At 40.2% G+C, this 23,188-nt stretch overlaps 1 long non-coding RNA gene across 1 annotated transcript; it reads right to left on the bottom strand.

Annotated features, from left to right (window-relative positions):
- Positions 1-212: 212 nt before the first annotated feature.
- On the bottom strand, positions 213-18,757 carry LOC124507685 (uncharacterized). Its single transcript, XR_006961093.1, has 3 exons — positions 18,672-18,757; positions 9,301-9,386; positions 213-3,526 (listed from the first exon to the last, which is right to left on the bottom strand). It is a non-coding gene; the product is annotated as an uncharacterized LOC124507685 (long non-coding RNA).
- Positions 18,758-23,188: the final 4,431 nt, after the last annotated feature.

Raw genomic sequence — 23,188 nt, forward strand, 5'->3', positions numbered from 1 at the left:
AAATGGTTTTATGGCCAAAGAAAGCATTTGTTATAGTGAATTGTTCACCAAAGAGAATTCATTGAAATCAAATCAACAGCTCATTCGTTATGGAGGGTGGAGGAATCTAATGGGAAACAGGAACCATTCGCTCACTGCTAGCCTGAGGAAGATTAAAATGAGTGTCAAGCAATCAGTAGAACGAAACATGAATGTGTTCTTTAAAACGTTTATTAACCTTTCTAAGCACGACATCATACTATAACAGAAATATTTTGCTGAGAGCTTTTTTTTTTTTAAGTCACAAACTGGTATAAAAAAATCATGAAAGCTGAACCAAAACACACCAGCAGCTTGAGAAACATTTGAGGTACAGGGTGGCATCCTCATTCACCATCATTCTTGTTCAGAGAAGCATGGACAGAAAAATGCAGACATTGACGGTTTGATTTGAAATCTGACCAAAAGATGTAGTAGCCTCCAAATACCCAATTTAGAGCTGGTGTGAGCTCATATGATGACATCCTACACACACAAAACCACATTCCATTTCTTTGTTCCCAAATCAGTAGAGCTATGTCTGAGCTGTTTTAGTGGTAGCAAGCCATCTACTCCCTCTTTTGAAAGAAGACAGCATTGTCCTCTTGAGAAGTCCAAACGGCTTGGTGCACGGAGAACTTGGGAAATGAACATTCATTTATTACTGTTACCCCAAGGCCATTTCAGGCCAATGGCATGCTTTCAGAATCTGAGTTTTTAATAGATTGCTTATCTTCTTGTGTGCACCTTTTAAAATTTCTGTGTAGCCTCTCCTTTCAGCATTGTGTCAATCTTTCAAAACATTAAAATAAAAAGCACTCTCCATGATTAAAAATTATTCAGTCCATGTTGCAGCTACTGTCCATATTCTGACCACAAGCCATCCTCCTTGTGAGTTTCAGAGCCTGTGGGATCTGAAGATCTGCATATCTTCTTACCTGCCGCACCCACGGGCCGAGAGAGCAAGGGTATATGTGCAGCATTATAAAGGAAAAGCTCTGCTTTCAGACGCACATTTGCAAATTACCACAAGAAACTTTCTCTAAGCAATTTATTATTTAGGAATGATAGGACATAAAACAGAGTAATGATATATGGTTACACAATTTGCATACGATCAGGTGACACTGCATGCCAGAGAGAACTTGAACGTAATTATCTGAATTTAGGCCGAGCTCTGATTACTAAATTTCCTGCTGGTTGCCTCGCAACATTCGTGTTCCAGTGTAGGCTACTTCAGCCTTCTGGCCCCTGCTGAATTTCCCCATATGATTATGGGGCCTTTCCTTAAGGAAAGGATTAGACCCATTTGCCTTTCTGAAGCATAACTCCATGTGAGCAGCTGGAGTCTGGGGGGAAGAAACTGCTACCGATAGACAGAAATGACCCATCCTGCCACCCCTCCTTGTGGCCGTGTTGATGAACATGTCTATTACAGAGCCTGTCATTCCAGAGAGCCAAAGGCCAGGATGGAGAATACACACAGCGTCTCCAGGGACAGGACAGCATGCTCCCACCAGCCCACACGTCTGGGTCCTGTGTTCCACAAGAGCTATTATTGATGAGAATGCAAACGGGCTCAGCAGAGAGCCAGCCCGAGGGGAGAATGCCCATAAAAGTGCTGTGTGATACCTACTTTTCTTTATGAAGTTTTATTTCTCAGCTCCTGACACAGCCTATACCTAGTAGGTGCTCAGCACTCCATAGATATTTCCTCCTGAATAAATTTAGTCCCTGGCTCCCAGGAGACCACATGGAACTGTGACACATAACAAGTCAGCTACACTTACATGTTCTGTGAAAAGACAGTCCTTATATGAAGTTCTTGCTATTTCTGTTACTCAAAATATGAGCCCCTTCTCATAGTTTCTCTCGCTTTGTGTACACAGATTAGAGCTGAAGTCCTTCAGTTGTTTATAAATCTCTACAGCAGGACATTAGCATTCAGAAGCAACTATGAGGGAAAAGAAAGCCATTATGAGAATCCAGGACCCAATAGTAAGATATTTCTCAGCTGTCAAGCAAATAATTTACAACATGGAGTATGGGGACAGGGGCAGGAGCAGGATTTGGATTTTAAATAAAGCAAGTATGCAAACTAGAAGATTATGGTCTCGAGTAGGAAAATCAATGGGATGTTGGAATTGTGAGATCTCCTCACAGGCTTAATAATATAAAACACCAGGATCAGAGAACAGATACAGGGTTCTGGGGAAACCACAAGGTTGGGAAAGTCGACTTTTGCTTGAAATGTACATTTCCTGGAGCTTGGGAGGAAGAACAACAGTGGAACTCTGCCAAGGGAGGAGGAGGGAGAGGGAGGGGGAGAGTCCTTTCATTAAGATCCATCATCTTTGACCTGAAATCAGTGCCCTTACCTCTCAAAAAGACAGTACGGTATTTTTCTCCCACTACAGGTAACTTTTACTCATCCCCCTCTAGTTTTATGAGCAGTTGGACCTTTCAAAAATGTTTCAGCTGTGGAAGGAAGGGGGTCAAAACCGGAAATTTGTCTGAACTCGTTGACCTCTACAAATTCTATACAATTTGTTTAGGACAAAATGTTACACCTGTATTTCACTGATCTTATGTCCCAGGCTTCAAGTTCACAGCAATCTATATTCGATAAACATGCACAGAAAAGGAAATGGAGAGCGAATCTATCATCAAGGCAGCCTGCTGTCAAAATACATGGAACCAACAACACGGAGACTTTGTCTCTTTCCTTCCTTCCTCCCTTCCTCCTTTTCCTTTCAAGCATGTGTTTATTCTACACACATTTATTGGACATCTAATACCCTTCACATATCCATTGCCAGCTGATCTTTTCAGGCCAGGCACATATTTGCATTTTATTTTCATATCCAAAAATCTGCCTAAAGTTGAGCAAACTTGGGCTGAAGACACGGGGATCTACTCTCAGCGCTTGGGTGTCCCAGCACCTGCCAGTCGTGCGTCCCCGGAATTGAGGACATCGTGTTTTCAATTTTCTTCAATAAAGCAATGAATCTGGCAATTTGCTGGCCTGCTTCAGCTAAACAGAAAGGACAATTTGAGAAAGATCATAGTTCAGGCCCAGTCAGACGGAAACGATTGAAAACAGAGAGCTGGCCGCTATGTTTCCCCAATGCAGCTTGCTGTCGCAGTTTGACTGACAAACTGACTTTTTTGAGGTGCTCATGCCCATTTCAGTCAGAGTTTATTGAAGGTGATTTTGATCTTCTCCATGAGGCCACAGCAGTGGCCATGCCATCTGTCACCTTGATTGCATCGTGGATTCTCTGGAGAGAGCGCCATGGCTCCTGATCATTTACAGATTGTGCTGCTTTCCCCTCCATAAGGACCACATGCACAGAGCCAGATGGTGAACATGCACGCTTATTATAAGTCTTTATCTCCGTGCAGGAAGGAGAGGAACCATTAGGTCTCCCTCAGGAGCTCTGCTCCTCTCTACCATCATGCTGCTCCTCAGCAAATACAGTCTTCTTCAGCTGTCATCAGCCTACCTCTGAAAATTAAAAAAATAAACAATAATTCCATCAGCCAAGGCCGGGAAACCAAGACTGTACAGCAAAGCAATCCCCTTGCCTGGCCTTCCCTTCTTTTCTCTAACCTCCCACTTGCCTGACTGTCAGCACAAGGTAAAAACAAGTTGTTTGCGAATGCATCATTAATGTGTTGCTTTTTTAAGAGGTCAGGAGGGCCAGCTGCTCAGAAATAAAGCGACATGATCCTATTTTCTGTTATTGGGATCATGGCTTCCATTGTATTGGCCTCATTCTTTTTCATTTAAGGATTTCTGGTTCGTTTTACATATTTTACAATTCTACATTGTTTTTCTACAATAATCGCAGGAAGGGGACCACCTGTGTGTCAAACATAAGGGACCGAGGCACTGTTTACCAAGAATGGAAAACCCCAAGTACGATGGAACTCTAGAAAAATTTCTTTTAGCAAACTCTCCATTGTGAAAGAGACATAATGTGGAAGGCTGGGGACACGTCTGAAGAGCTGAGCAAGCGCAGCTCAGAGATCCAACTGATGGCTGTTAAAAATGTGCATCTTCTCCCAAACCACCATTGTCACTTACTGTTAGGAATTCCGAGAGGGTCCAAAAGAAAACTAAGTGAAACTGTAACATGTGCAAAAATTAATACTGACAAAATAACACGTTATTTGTAAATGAAGTGATTCTCAACTTTTTGATTACATAGGTGTAACTTACATATAGTAGAGCACTTACATCTTAAATGTATATTTTGGTTTTTACATATAAATACTTACCCAGGGCCGGATATAGGACATTTCCAAAACTCCAGCAGCAGCAGGCTTATGATAAATAAATAAATAAATAAATACTTATAAGCAGATTCACTAAGAAGCCCACGTCCCCTGTCTTCACTGCTCTTTCCATAAACAGTACACCTGAGATGAGAAGTCTCTTCTCACATGGACACACACATTCTCTCTCTCTCTCTCTCTCTCTCTCTCTCTCTCTCTCTCTCTCATACACACATGCACACACACACACACACACACACACAGAAGAGAGAGGGAAAGAGAGAAGAGCTTGGCCTTTGCCACCAGGAGACCCCAGCAATGTAGGAAAGCCCCGATCAGTGAGCAGCTGTATGCAGAATCTAGGGAAAGCTTTTCAGTGACCCATAACCTTGAAGGCTCACCTACATGAGTCATTCATTTCGAATAACTGCCATGTTAACCCAATTGTTGCAATTACTGAGATCCAATATCTTCGCTCACACACTAAATGTAAGTGATCCCAGAGCCCACTAAGTCACATAATCTCTTTGGTCTATGTTAAAACGGCACAGGATTTCTCTCTCCATGAAATGCTAAGTCCACAATCTCGTACACACCATTTCTCAAGGATCTGGCTCTTCCAGAAGTATTAGCCTTTATTGGGAGTGCAGAATAAGCTACAACAGAGTAGTTGTAAAAAAAAGTGACTATGAGAAATCACACACACACACACACACACACACACACACACACACAAGCTGCTTACATCTCCTCAAAAAGTAATTGCATCCAAATAACTTCCTACACCAAGCCCAAAGTTATTCCACTGTTATTCCATTCCATGTTAGTTGACATATTAGGGACCTTTCCAGTGGATAGTTGAATAAAGACAATAATGTATCAAACAGACCAACTTCATTTTTGTAAGTTCATTTATAAAACCCATCAACTCCCATGATGGTACGGCTTTATTTACATTTTCTGTGAAATAAAACAACTGCTCTTAACAGAATAAAGTCACTACCAAATATTTTTAGAGGAAGAAATTTAGTGTGGTTTTAATCCAATGCAAATGTTTTTTCAGAGAAGAGGTTTATTCTTAAACCAGCTTTTTTTTTTCACTTTGGGGCATTAAGGAAATGTGTGCCCATAACACTGTGTGAAGGTGTGGATATGTGCAGGAAATGTGTGTATTTGAGAGGCTCTTGTGCTCACTATACTTGAGATATTTTGCAAATGATAGTTAAACACAAGAAAAAATTAGTCATGCCTGTCTAAAATAATTCCTGGTCCCTGAACATAGCACATGGATTTTTAAAAATACCAGCATTCTCCCCAATGTTTATCCTTTTTCTACCCAGCACAGATAGGAATAAGTTTGGGATTAGCTCTACCCTAGTTAAACAGATGATCTTGATCTTTGTAACATCACATTGTTCTGTGCTTTTGGAGCAAAAACCATTTACAGGGATGCAAATTGAAAACCAAATACGGTTCACCCTCTCCAAAAGGAAAGAAGAGAATCAGAAATAATATAGTGCATTTGATTAAAAATAAAAATGTAGTTTTATAAAGTGAAAAAGATTACTAGGGCCCAGGAAAAGGAAAGGGAAACTGGGCTTGATTACTTAGTGTTAATGAAACATGCTAAGAGAGAGGAGACTTCCTGGCCCCCATGTGGGGAGAAGGTAATCCTGCAAATCTGGAATGTTTTTATTTTGTGTGCTGGTTCTGTCCCTTCTAGCAAGGCTAGGCTGAAAAGCTCACTGCGCTGCCCCCACCCCCCTCCCTGCCCCCAACTGCGGCCTCCTGTTCAGGTGCAGGGAGAGGCCAAGAGGGCATGGAATCAGGCTGGGGTTGAATTGCAGCCTTTTTACTTGGCCTTGTACTTCGGCAGGTTGCTTACTTTCTCCCAGTTTCACATTCTCTATCTGCCAATGAGCAAAACAATTCCAATCTCCCAAGTGAGGATTAACTGAGATGAATGAGAAAACATCTCACATGTATCTGGTGCGGACTAAGCCCTTAAAGCATGCTATGACTGAAATGAAACCAGAACAGGCGTCACCATTTCTGGTAAAAGGACTACAAATACATACACAGCGCAACAATGAAGATTACTAGGTGTCAGTGTAGAAATCATATTTTGTAAAGCAGCCAGAACTGTAAATGCATATTTGATGGCAGGGAAGTGGGCACGGTGATGAAGAACAGACATCCTACGTCCAGCTGTAGGCTCCACCTGCCACTTGGTAACCCTGAGACCTTGTGCACGTTACTTAAATTCTCTGTGTTCCTGTTTCTCCACCTGAAAAGGGATGACAACGAGGAACGTACCTCAGGATTAGATGAGATAATATAGGTTATGTGCATCGCAAATCGTAAACACTGTAAAAGTTAGCCAGCGTTCCGACTGCTCCGATGAGCAGTGAAATAGTGGCTCGTGATTTCATCCTTTGCTAACTTCTGGCTGTGGCGTAGCCATAAAATCTCATTGCAGCTCAAAAGCCCAGGAAACTGACCAAAATTCATTGTTCACTTTTATTGGCTGTTTTTGGTTTCCAGTGTTTGCTAAGTTGGAACTATTGTTTATTTTATTTCATTGCTGCAAACCATACCTATAAACTTACTAAGCTGTGTCCCATCACACACACACACACACACACACACACACACACATATTCTTTGGGCAGGGTAGGTGTTGCTGGAGCCATCCAAACCCACAGCCATTACTGAGACAACACCTCCACAACAGGAGAAAGAGTGGCATTATTTTGGACTCAAAACTAAAAGACTTGGATATTGGCCCTAATTCTATTGCTTAACCTTGGATAAAGCACTTTTTCTCTCTGTAGCTATAAAATAGGTATTGCAATGCTTTGTTATTTCATGGGGTTGCTGTAATCTGTGAAAGGACTTCAAAACATCGGAGACACAATACAAGCTTAAATATCAGGTATTCGTATTCTATATTGAGACAGCATCACCAGCAAACATTAATGAGCATTATACAGATTAATGAAGATTTCATAATAATTGTATAACCGTCAGAGATAAGATTCTAGTTGGGAAGCAAGAACATCAAAATCCACAGCCTTCTGAACCACTATGCCAATATAGAGCAATAACTAAATTCTGCTCCCAGGGTCTCACAGGAGTTCCTAGATCAGGTGATTTTGATTAATAGAGTGGACGCATAGGGCTCACATTTTAATTTTGCTTCTTCCTATCTTTGAGAATACTTCCAATATTACATTTTCTATCCTCCAAATAGCATAAGACCCAAATGAAAGTAAATCCAACAAAATCTGCTTAACTCAGGCTGCTTTAAAATAAGAGTTCCTACAATGGGACAGTTGGTCCCATCCTGGTTTAATATGTCTGCAGTACAAAGGGTCTTTGCTGCCTCCTGTTCCTGCCGAAAAAGGAGCTTATTAAAATAAATGTAGAATAGAATTTAAGCTCCTGATAGGAATGGAAAAACAATAATTATTATTGTTTATTAATAACAAATAAATCTATTTTTCAGGTTATTTTTTATTCTCACACTGTAACTTAATTCAGTAATATTCAGATTTCAAGGGTTACTTCCTATGGATGTAAAAAATGGAAATAATTATTTTTCCTTAAAAAGTTCCAGAGATTCTTTTAAAGAATGATATGACAATAAATAGGCAGTTATAAAAATAAATTCAACCCATAATGAACAAAGTAATTCAAATCTAAATAGCATTAGAAAATATAGAGGCACATAACCTTTTTTTTTCTTTCTCTCATTAGATAAAGTAAGCATTAGAAGCTAATTGATTATGATTAAAAAACAAGTATTTTGGGGGCACCTGGCTGGCTCAGTTGGTTAAGACTCCAACTTTGGCTCAGGTCATGTTCTCACAGTTGGTGGGTTCGAGCCCTGCCTCCGGCTCTGTGCCGACAGCTCAGAGCCTGGAGCCTGCTTCAAATTCTGTGTCTCCCTCTCTCTGCCTCTCCCCCACTCATGCTCTGTCTCTCTCTCTCTCAAAAATAAACATTGAAAAAAAACTTTTTTAAAAACAAGTATTTTTAAATAATAATATCATAGTGTGTAAAATGTCAATGTATGTGTTTGCGTGTACATGAGTGTATGCGTGTGCGTGCGTGTGTGTGTGTGTGTGTGTGCCTGCTCAAGCCAAGTTCAACTAGCAGGCAGTGATCACGCGTCTCATCTTGTGAATGGCATTAGATATCTTGTTCAAAATCTCTGATTAATCTGATTAAGCTAGTGAGTGAATAATCCTTTAATCCTCTCAAGAATACAGTTTATGTCTGCTGAGTGTCAAATTTAAGACTGGTAAGCTGTAAATACTGAAATTTAAGTGAAAGAAAAGGAGGGAAAAAAAAGGCAGCCACCCAAAGTCAAACTGTGTCGCCTCTTTTCTGGATTCTGTCTTTTGTGGGTGACCTTCTCGGCTGAAACGAGAATGAGGAACATTAGGAAAAATAATAAATCATCCTCCAGCAGTGGCTCTGTGGCAGGGAGCGTATCAGTCACCGAGGACCAATCTGCTAGCATGTGCTTCCCTTTCCCAACCAGTTTAATTATAAATTAATGGATACTGCCTTTCGCTTCTCATTTCATTCTGAAGCAGAAATGCTTGACACCAGATATTTATTTTATAGTTGGAAAACTATCTCAGAAGCTGAAAATGGCTAAATATTTTCACAGAATCACACAAACAAACAAATAAAAAAAAAACCAGGAAAAGGAACATCCTTTCATTAAAATCCCAGTCAGAGGACTACATGTTGGAAACTGCTACTGCATTTAGAATACCAGGGAGTTTTAAGTCAAATGAATTGAGGTGCCTTGATGATGCTTTATCATTATGTATCAAATTTAAATAACAACAAGACGGTGTGGCAAGGTGGTCAGAGGAGGACGGTGGTCATTCTTTTGCTGCCCAAGGAAAATGAAAAGTAAAAATAATAATAATAATAATATTTTGAACTAATGGGCTTATTTGCTTAGGGCATTTGATCACTTACCTTTTATTATTATTATTCTTAAATATGGTTTAATACTCTTCTCCACTTCTGTATGGAACAACACCAAGATTCTGCTTAGGATCTCTCTGTAGAGGGTACAGAGAAGGCAAAGGCTATGGTTTTCACTCCCTCTTATTTATGTATCTGTATGTGTTAAGGGTAATACATATCGGCATATACTGATACACACATTAACATATAATGCAATATATTGACGACATACTTTTTTTTAAGAAAAGTTTATTTATTTTAAGAGAGACAGAGAGAGTGAGTGGGGGAGGGACAGAGAGAGAGGGGAAAGAGGATCTGAAGTGGGCTCTGTGCTGACAGCAGAGAGCCCTATGCAGGGCTCTTACTCAAGTACTGTGAGATCATAACCTGAGCCAAAGTCAGCCACTCAGGAGCCCCTTGACTACATACTTTTAACTGGAGAACAGACATTATCCCGATCATAAGTTTATAATGTCTGTAGCCCAAAATTTGCTGTGAATTTGTTTGCCGGAAACATTTTTTGGGTCAGTTGCTTATGAAAATCACCCCCAGCAGGCTAGAGCCTGCTTTGGATTCTGTGTCTCCCTCTCTCTCTGCCTCTCTCCCATTCATACTCTGTCTCTCTCTCAAAAATAAATAAATATTAAAAGAAAAAAAAATTTTAAAGAAAATCATCCATTGCCCCTAAAACCCTTAACTAATATCTGCTAGAAGGGCAAAACTGCTACAAGAGATTAATTTGCCCCTCAACTACTTTTTCATTTACTAATTTAACAAGAGTCAAAGGGATCTGATCTCATTGAAGTATTGGCCAACCCATAAAAGTGGAAAGTCCATATTATCCCTTAATTCCTCACGATGTGAGGAAATGAGGCAAAGGAAGAATATCCCTCCCGGCCTGAGTGCAGCTCCAGGATCACTGCCACAGTCTGGGAAGGGATAAAAAGACCAGATCAGCTCATTCTGCTCTTTGCTGTTTGGGCTCTACTGTAGCCTCTACTTGTTGACTTTTCCAATGAAAATTGGAAAACCTGGAGAAACTGGGTGCTCAGCAATCAGATAATGGAAGGGAAGCATGCAAAACAACCTTCTGGCCTTCTCTATTTTTGCCTGAATGGAGGTGGGATGGTTCTAGGTTTGCCCAAAATATCTGGAGGTAAGACAAGTGGCCAAGAGCTTCTAGCCCCAGCACAACTAGCCACACCCTCAGCCATCTGGATCTCTCATCCCAGAATCTGCCAACCTTTGTGAGCAAAGCATGTTGTGCTAACTTCAGCATCTTTCTGATGTAATGTCAAACATCTGGCAGAATCTAGTATTGTTGGTCCTTTATTTTTACTAAGGTAGGCAAATGTCTCACATCTCTGGTCCATGTGCTTAGCTCTACCTCTTTCTTCCTGAATACTCAGTGGTAACGACTTCTGCAATTTTGACTTGCTACATTATCTATTGTCTTCATAGGTTTTTAGACTCTTATTAGCTTTAACCAATCTACCTTTGACTGTGGAATTTCTCTCAGCACCCTAAGCTGGAGATGAGCTAATGCCTGATTTTGAAGGGCAGGACCAAAGCTTAGGCCTTGAGAAGCACACACCCCATTACAGCTTCTGAACTGAGAGTGATCCAAAGTCGGAAGGGAAGGTTTAGAATTTTTTGCAAGGTCTCTTGTAAGGCGTTAAAGAATGGACTGGAAAACTGACAGTAGTTCTCAGTCAGTAAGTTGTGCAGTTGGGAAGTGAGTGCACGAAGATGAATCTCATACTGGTAACAAATTATGGAATGACCTTGTAATTTCGTTCAAATGGTAAGGACTTTCTTAAAACTCCAAAGAGTAGTGTTTACCAACTGTGTAAGATAATTTCTGAAATTATTTTACAATGAACCTAATTATGAATAAATATCTAAGAGAATATGTGTATAAATTGTGCTATTTGTAATTTTTTCATTTTGTACATATCCTCTAATTTACTGTCTTTAGATCCTGTTCTCACCTTCCCATAATCACTGTCACTCATATTACAGAGTAACAGACACACTCTTTTGCCTTTACATGGCATGCAAGTTAATAGCCCTCTATTTTGCCATTCATTTACTCATTTATTCACTCAACAAATGTTTACTGAAAGTTTGTTAAGTGCATGGACATAAGGAAGCTATTTAAAATGATGAATGAGAAGTGGGATTCAAGATGGCAACATGAGAAGATTCTGAACTCATTTCCTCCCATGGACATATCAAATCTACAGCTACATACTGATCATTTCCCTCTGAAAGCTAATTCAACTGCTTCTCCACAAGAGGATAAAAGGACTACTACATCGAGATGAGTAGGAGAGGTAGAGACACAGTTCCACCAAAAACCCTACCCCTGTGCCTCGATGCAGAGTAAAGAGGGATCTCACATGTCTGGCACTTCTCCCAGCGGAGTGAGGGATTGGTCCCCCAAATCAGACACCAGAACCCTTGGGATCTACATCAGAGATAGAAGCCCCCAAAAATGTCTGGCTTAGAAAATCAATGGGGCTAATGTCCAAGGGATGCAAAATGCTATAAAAACAGATTCTCTTGTTAAATAGCTTGTGGGCAGTCTCTCTCACCCTAGGATCTGGTGAAAAAGCACTGATTTGAAAAGTGCCTCAACTGTATATAAAGAAGATTCATTTTCTGGCCTGGGGGAATCTGCTGGAGGGGCAGGGGGCAGTTGGGAGTGCTCTCCAGAGATGGAAGTACTGGTGGATTCCATTTGTGTGCTCTCCACCTATCCCACTAGTGCCGGTGGTATATTCGGGCACAGCATCCTCCCGCTGCTTCGCTGAGTCAGGAAGGGGTAAGTGGTCATGACACTGTCTCGCTGCCTTGCCAAGGCCACAGAGTGGAGGCAGCTGCAGTGATGCCCTGCTCCCTGGCTGGGGCAAGTGAGCACCAATGATTGTAATAGCATTCTTCCAGTCCCTTGCTAACATTGGTGAGCATGGGCCGTTGCAACACTCACCCTGCACCCTGGCTGGGGCTGGCAAATAGGAGCAGTCATGGCATTCTTCAACCTCTTTCCTGGGGCAAGCATATACCCATAGTCAAGGCATTCTCCTCCAGCATTGCTGAAGCCAAACAGTCAAGACATTTTCCCACTGCCTTTTCTGAAGCCGGTGAATGTGCCCCAGCCCCTATATTTCCAGCTGCCCTACTGAAGATGGCTGGTCCACATAAACCACACAGGGGATGCCATGTTTGCCTGGCCCTTGTGGCCAAGGGGGCTGGAGTTCCTGAGCTCCAAGAGATTGTAACAATCAGGATAGTCTTGGCAGCCCCTCCCCCCTGCCCAGGGCTCTGCACAGACAGCAAACTGAAACACAACCCCAGTCTTCCCTTGAAAAAGGCCTATTCTTTTATGCTGTACCTTCACCCTAAGGAGCAAGGATTCCGTTTTCTCACACATCTAGAGGTTATGGAGGTACTCCTAGGAATGTGAGCAGAGTGACACCATCATGGCACACTCCCTTGGCGAATACCTCTCAGAAAGGAGCTTACACACACATCTGGAGTTCCAATTTTTGCAACCATCACCCAGGGGCAACCTCCAGATCTCCTGGTCTGGAGGCCAACAGGGTTTACAATTGTGGTCCCACAGGACTGTGTATATTTGCATATTTTAAAAGCTGCTGCCTGAGGCTCTGGCTTCTCATCAGCCTGAAACTAGGTGCTAAATGAGATTCCTCCCCTAGGAACACAGACAGGTCTTGGCATACCCTCAACAACAGGGACACATCAAGAACAAACCAGGCTGTTGATTAAGAGGTAAAATGTGACATCAAAAATATAAAATATGAGGATGGGGTGAGTAAAAACGTAGAGTTTGGAATGTGTTCAAATTTAAGCTGCTATCAATTTAAATAGACTGTTATATACATAGGATGTTACATGTGAACCTCACAGTAGCCACAAATCAAAAACATATAGTAAATGCACAAAAGAAATTGAGAAAGGAATCTTAACAAAACACTGAACAAACTCATCATACCACAAGGGAAGAGAGAGAAGAAGAAAGGAACAGAGAGGAACTACAAAAACAGCCATAAAACAATTTTTAAAAATGTCAATAAGTGCAGGGCACCTGGGTGGCTCAGTCAGTTAAGCATCCAACTTTGGCTCAGGTCATGATCTCATGGCTCATGAGTTTGAGCCCTGCATCAGAATCTGTGCTGACAGCTCAGAGCCTGGAGCCTGCTTCAGATTCTGTGTGTGTGTCTCTCTCTACCCCTTGCCTGATTTCTCTCTCTCTCTCTCAAAAATAAATAAACATTAAAAAAAATTTGTAATGTCAATAAGTTAATGTTAAGTTAATAAGTTAAGTTAAATGACATACCTACAACTAACTACTAACGACTTTAAATGTAAATGGACTAAATTTTCCAGTCAAAGGCTGTGACTGAATGGATAAAAAAAGAGACTGCTGCCTACAAGAGACTCACTTCAGATTTAAAGACACACAGAGACTGAAAGTTAAGGGATGAAAAAAATATATTCCATGCAAAGAAAATTAAAAGAAAGCTGATGTAGCCATACTTATATCAGACAAAATAAACTTTAAAACAAAGACTGTAATAAAAGACAATGGATGGCATTAAATAATGATAAAGGGGCCAATCTAGCAAGAAGACACACATTTATAAATATATATTCACCCAACATAGAACCATAAAAATTAGAAAGCAAATATTAACAGGCCTAAATGGGGACAGAAGAAAACTCGAAAAAACAAAAAACCTTAATATTAAACAACATGCAACTGCACAGCCACTCAATCATCAAGTAAATAAAAGGAGAAATTTAAAAATATTTAGAAACAGAAATATGACATACCAAAATCTATGGGATACAGCAAAGGCCATTCTAAGAGGGACGTTCAGAGCAATAAATAAGAGAAATCTAAATAGCTCAATAAATAAGAGAAATCCAAAACAAATAATCTAAATTTATACCTAAAGGAACTAGAAAAGGAATAAATGAAGCCCAAAGTTAGTAGAAGGAAGGAAACAATACAGATCAGAATAGAAATAAGAGACTACAAAGACATCAATGAAACTAAAAGCTGGTTCTTTGAATAGATCAACTAAAATGACAAACTTTTAGGTAGACTCACCAAGGGGGAAAAAAAAAAGAGAGAGAGAAGGCTCAAATAAAATCAAAATGAAAGAGGAGAAGTTACAGTTGATATCACAGACATACAAAGGATCATAAGCAAACAATTTTATGCCAACAAACTGAACAGCCTAGAAAAAATGGATAAATTCCTAGAAATATACAATATTCCAGGACTGAGTCAGGAAGAAATAGAAAATTTAAATAGACTGATTACTAGTAAGAGATCGAATTAGTCATAAAAAACCTCCCAAGAAACAAAGTCCAGGATCAGACTAGTGAATTCTACCAAACATTCAAAGATTTAACACCTACCCTTTTCAAAATCTGCCAAAAAATTAAAGAGGAGGGAACACTACCAAATTCATTTTACAAGACCAGCATTACCCTGATACCAAAACCAGACAAAACACCACAAAAATTACAGGCCAATATCCCTGATGAACACAGATGCAAAAATCCTCAACAAAATATTAGCAAACTGAATTCAATAATACATTAAATTAAAATGATCATACAGTATGATCAAGTGGAACTTAATTCAGAGATACAAGGATGGTTTAACATCTGCAAATCAATCCACACAATACACCAAATTAACAAAATGAAAGATAAAAATCATATGATCATCTCAGTAGATGCAGAAAAAGCATTAGACAATATTCAGTATCTATTTGTGATCAAAAATTCTCAACAAAGTAGGTATAAACAGAATGTACCACAGCATAATAAAGCCCATTTATGACATACCCACAGCTAATACCATAGTTAACAGTGAAAAGCTTCAAGCTTTTCCTCTAAGATCAGAAACAAAACAAGGATTCCCACTCTCACTACTTTTATTAAGCATAGTGACTTGTCTCTAGGCCTGTATCAACCAGCACATGGTCAAATGTTTTTCAAAAAGAATAGAAAACTGGATTTTATCACCTTGGTTTGCTTCCCAATTTTATGTTTTACCATACACTTTGACATGATAGCATAAAAAAGTTTAAGAAACTCATTAGGTTGATTGAAATTGAAAAGCTGAATAATGCCATTATTGTTGAGCATATGGCTATATGAAAACCTTCATATGCCTGATGATTTAAGCATAGACCAGTGCAGACATTCTGGAAGCAACTTGGTAGTACTTAGTTAAATTAAATATTCCCTATGACAAATAGTACTCTTCCTGGATACAATTCTCAAAAATATTCTCATACAGTGGGGGGGGGGGGAGGGCGGGGAAGGGGGGCATCCTCCATGATATTTATCACAGTGCTGTTTGTCATGGTGTGAGGCAATCATGGAGTCTATTGCTGGTGGACAGGTAAAACATGGTAGATACCAACTATGAAGTATTCTGCAGTAATTAGAAACAAATAGCTGAATGTTTACATAGCTATATGGATAGGTCTTAGAATCAATAGGCTATAATGATAAAAAGAAAATAGAATGATCTGTGTAACATAATGACACTTGTATAAACTAGAATGCACGAACAAATGTCTTATAAAAACATGAAAACAAAAAGATATCATTAAACATATTAATATGACTGTTTGTGATAAGAGAAAGAACCAGAATGACAGAAGTTGAAAAATGGGAATCAAATGAGATGGACTGATAAAAACATGGATGGACAGTTGATAGAGAGATAGGTGACATATAAGTGAATCAGTCAGTTGGTTGACAGAAACCTGTGCAAACCAATGATACGGTGTCATGAATTATATGATATATAATTATCAACTTTCTGAACTTGAAATCCAGAAATGAATGAAAACAGTTCAAGAAAGCTGGTATGTTTCTAAGTCAATAATATATTATTGATGTGTAACACTCCAGATTGAGATTAAGTCTAAACACTGAGTCACGGTATTGCTCAACCTTCACTCTGCCTATGAGACTCACATTTGCCATGAACACCACGTCTGGCTCCTTGAGATCTCTGTCCAGTTACTAGCCAATAGTGAAAGCCTAGAATGAGACCAGTCCACTGGCTCAGCATCTTTGGCAGAGGAGGCATAAGCAGTTGCTAGAGAGCAAGCTGCAGTGAGACAGCCACTAGCAGAGAGTAAAGACATCTTAAAGTATCATCCAACGGTCCAACAGTCCAGCACAGCCACAGCACATTGCAATTTGCAGTGTCTGTCTGACAGCCCAACCTAGTAAATGCAGCAACTGAACAAGTAACAGTGCTGGAAAAGGTCAGCCTCTGCAGCCTGGGAAAACCCAAGGGTAACTTTCAAATACATCAACAGAAAGCACATTTCCCACTGTCACTCCTGGTCATTCACTGACACATACTCATCTTAAGATCACATGGAAATGACAACATTTTACAGCCTTTGAAATAATTCATCCTTCAAAAGAGTCCCTCTTAGAGAACTAATACATGGATGCAAGATTAACAGTCCAGGGCTAAATTGTCCAATATGGCAGCCACTACCCACATGTGGCCATTGAACACTTGAAATTTGGCTAATTCAAAGTGACATGTGAAGACCTAGTATGAAAGAATGTCAAATATCTCATTAACGATCTTTATAGTCATTAAATGTTAAAATGATATTCTGGAAATAATGGGTTAAATAAAATATTAAATTACTCTCACCTGTCTCTCTCTACTTTTTTTGAAGTAGCTAGCAGTACATTTTAAATTGTATCTGTGGCTCACCTTCTATTTCTATTACACATTGTTGATCTGGTGACTTACATGTTGATTTACAGCTTGTCTTTCAGTTTAGTAATGTGAAATTGAAACCTGACTGTTTTCCTACAAAGGTGTTAGAGTCTCTCTCCAAGATGTTATTGTTCAATAGAAGACTCAAAATCATGTTTGGTCCTCTAACGTTTCTTATTGGCGGTGATTCCCAATAGAAGTTTCTGGCCTTTTCTGTGTTTTTGATTCTACCTTTTAGTCTAAATAGAGCATGATCAAATCACAATAGAACAAGAAGTCCACATAGGTTGGGGACCACCTGCAAACACCCCGATGATTGTTGCTCAGGTCTTTTGTGCCAAGACATCTTATAGCACCCAGAAAGTCTCTTCTGGGCTCTTACCTGCAACCCTGGCATGAAATCTCACTGAAAATCTAGGATGGAAAAGAAATGAAAACAATTCATACCCAAATATGTCTCTCTCCACCATAAGGGAAAGTCAGGAAACGTAATTCATTCACCTCGTATTCCCAAGACTCAATGCGATAGGAATTCAAGATTTTTAAAAACAAGATACTCCTTTGAAGTTAGGGGGTGGGAGAAGAAGCTTTACTTAGTGAAAATATAGCTTGTGTAACTGAAAAACCGAAATGTCGCTAAAGGCCTTTATTAACTTGGGAATAGGGCACATTTTCTACTTTGATTATTACCACATAAGTATATCACCGCTCTTTTATTATTATTATTATTATTTCCTTCATTTGAGCCTGATCCCTGGAGTCAACCCTTGGTTGTCAGGGGACTTGTTGTAAGTAATGGTCATTTGTGTTTCATAATTATCTTGAATCAACACAATTAGTTCCACATTCTGCTGTTTTCTTCCTAAGGCATCTGTAAACATTTTTATATAATTCTAGCAAATAGCTTTTGGCAATAATTAAATTTTTCTAATTAAAAAAATAGTAAAGTGATCCAGGATAGTTATTTTAAATGTGCTTTACAGACCCCTCTAAGAGTATTAGAAAATATTCTTCAAGATGCCAAGAGATTTTCTCTTTCAATTATCAACCACAGTTCCACAATTTAGAATGTCTTTGGTCACAGTTTTAACATGGTTAAATCAACATAAAGCCTGAAGGACATTTAATTCTTTTTTAAACAGTACTATATTTGAATAATTTTTTAAATTTCCTTGGAATATTTTTATTCCCTTCACACACACACACACACACACACACACACACACACAAATATATTGAACACCAGCTATGTACAGGGCAATGGATGTGATGCTCTCAAATTTTTCATATGCATCAGAATTACCCCAATACTACCTTAGTGGCTCTGATTCAGTGAGTTAGAAGTGAATCCCAGCAATGTGCACTTGTAACTTCTACCCAGGATGATTCTGAAGTCAGTAAAACTCCAACCCCCCACTTTTAAGAAATACTAAGACAGAGATTCAGATTCTGTCTCTTACCCTTGAGAGAGGTGTGGAATATAAATGTTCACCTCTGAAAATCAAAGGCGAGTCTATGTCTCACATAATTTCAGTAAAACTAAAATGATCTAAATGCAGTGGTCCTTACTCACCTGCAGCTGGGAAAGCATGTTCAAAAGGTGGAGGGGCACCTGGTGGCTCAGTCGGTTAAGCATCCAACTTGGACTCAGGTCATGATCTCACAGTTAGTGAGTTTGAGCCCTGTGTTGGGCTCTCTACTGTCACGTGGAGCCTGCTTCCGATCCTCTGCTCCCCTTTCTCTCTGCCCCTCCCCTACTTACTCTCTCTCTCTCTCTCAAAAATAAATAAACATTTTAAAAAAAGAAGAAGAAGGTGGAAAAGTATGTGTCATTTTGCTAAAAAGTCCACTTTGGATTTCTAAGAAGGCTTTCTTCAAGAATTGTTCCAGCAATGATATTTTCTAATAAATTTGTCATAAACAGGCAAATACTCTGCTGAGTGATAAAATCTGAAGACAGGGAGTAAGCACGGAAAATGCATTCTCTTCAGGCAACTTCCTGAAAGCACTTAGGGCCATCTGGAGGGTGTGGCCACCAAAACAGGGTTACTGAACACAAAGCTGTGGGTCCCTTCACCGATGCCACATTCAGATATGTGCTTTGTTTTGTCTTGTTTTGTTGTGCGGTTTCCCCCCAGGAAAAGGTTTGGTACATTGTAAATAGTGTAATTACAGGCTGACAAGGAGTTTTTCTGGTGTTCTGAGGCCTGAAGACATACGTGCTGCCTGACTATGTTCTATAGACATAGGGAGGGAGAGAACCTGGCCTCCTCTCACAGAGGTGAGGGCAAAGGGCTGTGGCATTGAAGGCTCATCCTTGTGACATTAAATTATGGATTGAAAGTCCTTCTATATTTGTCACTCCTAGTTCTAACAGGATCCTAACCAGCGAGAGCTGAAAATCAGAGCATACCAATAAAATCCCAAAGTGTATCAGTCTCAATAATGGTGTATCTTAGGGGTGCCTGAGTGTCTCAGTTGGTTGAGTGTCTGACTCTTGATTTTGGCTCAGGTTGTGATCCCAGGGTCGTGGGATCAAGCCCTGTATCAGGCTCTGCACTGAGCATGGAGCCTGTTTAAGATTTTCCCTCTCTCTCTCTCTCTCTCTCTACTCTCTCTCTCTCTCTCTCTGTGCCCCTCTCCTCCACTCGCCCTCTCTTTCTCCAAAACAAGGGGGGAGGTATTATTAAGTACTGTATACCACTAAAGGATATCAACAAAACTTGAAAAATTAAAATTAGTGAGCCCCACCCTTGCCATAAAGAAGAACAACACCAATCCCACCTAAGGAATAGAAAGCAGTGGCCCCAGCCATTCAGGATGCATTTCCCACAGTGTATTTAGCATCCTGTTTTAAATTATTGTGTTATTTTCTTTAATTTCTCCCCAGATTAATATCCAGTAATAAAAGGTAATTTCCCTATCCACATTTGGCAATTGGGAGAACATTTAGTCACTTTAAAGTCAGGTGTCGGCACTGTAAGGAAAAGACACGAGGTAGTTAAAAATTTGAAGAATATGTCAATTGGTAAAATTAGATAAAAAGTTACGCTGTGTTCTGCCCTACATTTGGACTATCGCAAGTGAGGCAAACTTTTCTAGGCAAACTGCTGAGGACTGCCAATTTAACAAGCTGTTCCATGCTGCAAGGGACATATTTATGGACATACTTTCAACAAGACGTACCTAGTGCTACCAAGCTGTGCTGTACTAAAGAGCAGAAAGAATCAGAACGATAGATGAAAAAAAAAATAAAGGATTTCACACATGGATCCTATTAAAATCAGATCAAGTATTCTGAAATTTACAGGCAAAAATATTTAAAATAATGACAGGGTTGTTGCAGAATCTCAGAAGAAAACACCCAGGAAATGTAAAAGAGAAGATTGACACAGCATGTTTAGCTCAGGCTGTTGGACAACAAGGCTCATGAAGCAAGAGAGGAAAAGCCAACTACATTGTGAATCTTCTCATTTTTAATTAGTTGGGTCAACATGACTCTAGTGCTTTTCTCGTGAATGTTTTTCAATATGAAGATTACCGTTCACAAAATCTTCCAAAAAAGTTTGATTTCATGTCTCTTTATCTTTTAGTAGTCCAAAAGGCACCTGACGTGACTACTACTACTCCGAGTACGAGCACTTATTTATTTTGAGAAGCCATTGGCTGTTCCCTATGATAGCATTTCCTATCCCTGGGCGTGTGTTTGGGATACTGATGAGTCAGGCTGTTCTCTATTTAAAACTTGGTACCTATTTCTATTTCTGGAAGTGGAGATCTCAAATCAACTTAGAGCTCATCTTCTTTGTTCTGGGGGAAAAATCATTGCGGCTGGGGACAGAGTATAAAAGAATTGCCGATGGTGGTTTGACAAGAACCTGGAGTGTAGCTGCTTTGATGATTGGCGCTATCCCTCACACATGCACTCATTTACATCCTTCCATTTATTTGACTACAGAACCTTGTAGAAGAACATTTTACTGCCATAATCAATGTCACTATGACACTTTTGATGGTCACGGGTGTCTGAACACATTTTTTCCACAAAGGGCCAGGTGGTGGACATTTTAGGCTTTGTAGGCCACAGCGTGTCACCATAGGTCCTCCACTCCTCGGTATGAAAGCAGCCATAGAAGATATGTAAGCAAATGAGCATAGCTGTGTTCCAATAAAACTTTATTTACAAAAACAGCAGCAGGCTGATGTGGCCCACAGGCTGTAGTTTGACAACCCTTGCACCAGGCTGCAGGAGAAACAAAAGGACCCTGAGGAGGAAAGTCATTAGAAGGAAAGGAGAGTCCCAAAGCGGTGACTAAACCCTGGTACCAGGATTGCTGGAGAGAAGGACTGGTCCTAGGCCCCCCAAAGTGGCCAAGGCTCAACTCCCTTCTGATGGTGGCTCTGGAACTATTGCAGCCCCAGGGCAGTGCTGTGGGCGTGAGGACTGAAATTGCTGCTCACGTGGGGCTCTCACCCCGGAGGCTCAGGAATCCTGGGGCAGGAAGGGGCTCTCCTCCCTTCCCGGATCCTCATGCTGACAAACCATCAGTGACCCCATTACAATCTTGACAGAGCAGCTTGTCAATAGGCAGGATATCAGCTCCTCAACTTGCAGGGTTTGCTGTGGATGGCAACAACAGCAGCAGAGAAAGGGGCTCTTCTGCCATTAGACCAGATGTTCTAGTTTCTTCCTTTGTCAAGTGATGTATCTATGGAGACTAAGCTCTTTGGACTGAGTAAATTTCTAAGGGTCTTGGTTTTTTCATGGAACCCCATGGGGAAAGAGGAAACTGGATGGAACACAGCTACTATAATTTGAATAACAAAATGAATGTGACCTTATCCTATATCCTATACCCTGGTGAGAGGGCCACATTGACTAAAGTTATCAGTTAATGTTACAAACCAGGAAAGTGTCCCCTCTTTTTTCTTTGGACAAAGGTGTTAAGCTGATGAGACCTGTGGGTTCAGATTCTCTCCTAAAATGAGGAATGTGATGCAATCATTAAAAGACGTGGAAGTGAAAATAATTCCATGGATTCAAAAATCAAGGTGCGTTAATAGAAGGGTGGTGTCCAGAGATCTAATCTGGGTTCAGTTACAGAAACAAATTATTTCCACTCATCATTCTAGACAACTAGACAAATCAGGATTTTATTTGATATTAAAAATGGTTGGAGGCCTTTGGTGCTTCCTATTTATATACAATGTAGAGTCTCCACATTGCATATTCATACACTGCTTTATTTTATCCTGAGAACAATGTGTGAGGCAGGTGGGAAAATGCTCATATTACTCCCAGTTTTTTTCAGACATAGCAATTCAGACATAGCATAGACCCCCCTCAAAATGTCAATGATTTGCTTAGGGTTCCGGAAGAGCAAGTGCCCATGGCTGCACTGGTCTTCATCCCAGCTCTATTTACTTCAAATCCCATGATCTCCCCACCCCAGCTGCCCCAGCACCTTCACTTGTGCAGCCTCTCTGCTAAGCCATGTCTCTCCTGGTCACAGGGAGACTGGAAAGTGTGCAACAGAGCAATTCAAATACTCGCGGCTGTTGTCTCCTTGAGAGCTGAGCTGCCCGGTGTCGCAGACACCTATTGACGACCTGTTCACCTCAGGCTGGTTCTTATTCGGTTTGGAACAAGGTGGAAGGAATCATAGAAGAGAAACTGGAGGTCACGGAGCACGCAACCAGGGGATGCATAATTTCATGGGAACAGTGCCAAGCAGAGGTCCAGCACATGCTAAGAAACCTTGGGCAAGTCACTTGCCTTCCCTGTCCCCACCCGCTTACCTGTAGGTTAACAAAAGTACCAACTTCAAGGAAATGCAGTACAGGTTAGTTGACTTAAAATGTATAATGTACTTGAAGCAATGCCTAGTATACTGAAAATGTTAGGCAAAAGAGACATAGAATAGTTTCAAGGAAAGAAGTCGTGAACAAGAATCAGAAAAAGGAAGGAATCTGGTCCGGCTACTAAAAGTGTGACCGGAAACAAGTTATTTTTCTTCTTGGGCTTCTATTTTCTCCTCTATTAATAGGAGACAACAATATCTATTGAAACTGTTGTAGAGAAGAGGTAAT

Source organism: Lynx rufus, unplaced genomic scaffold, assembly GCF_022079265.1.
Source record: "Lynx rufus isolate CCGP_SWC_20201006 ecotype Redwood Valley unplaced genomic scaffold, mLynRuf1.p SCAF_12, whole genome shotgun sequence".
In the NCBI taxonomy this organism is placed as follows: Eukaryota; Metazoa; Chordata; class Mammalia; order Carnivora; family Felidae; genus Lynx; species Lynx rufus.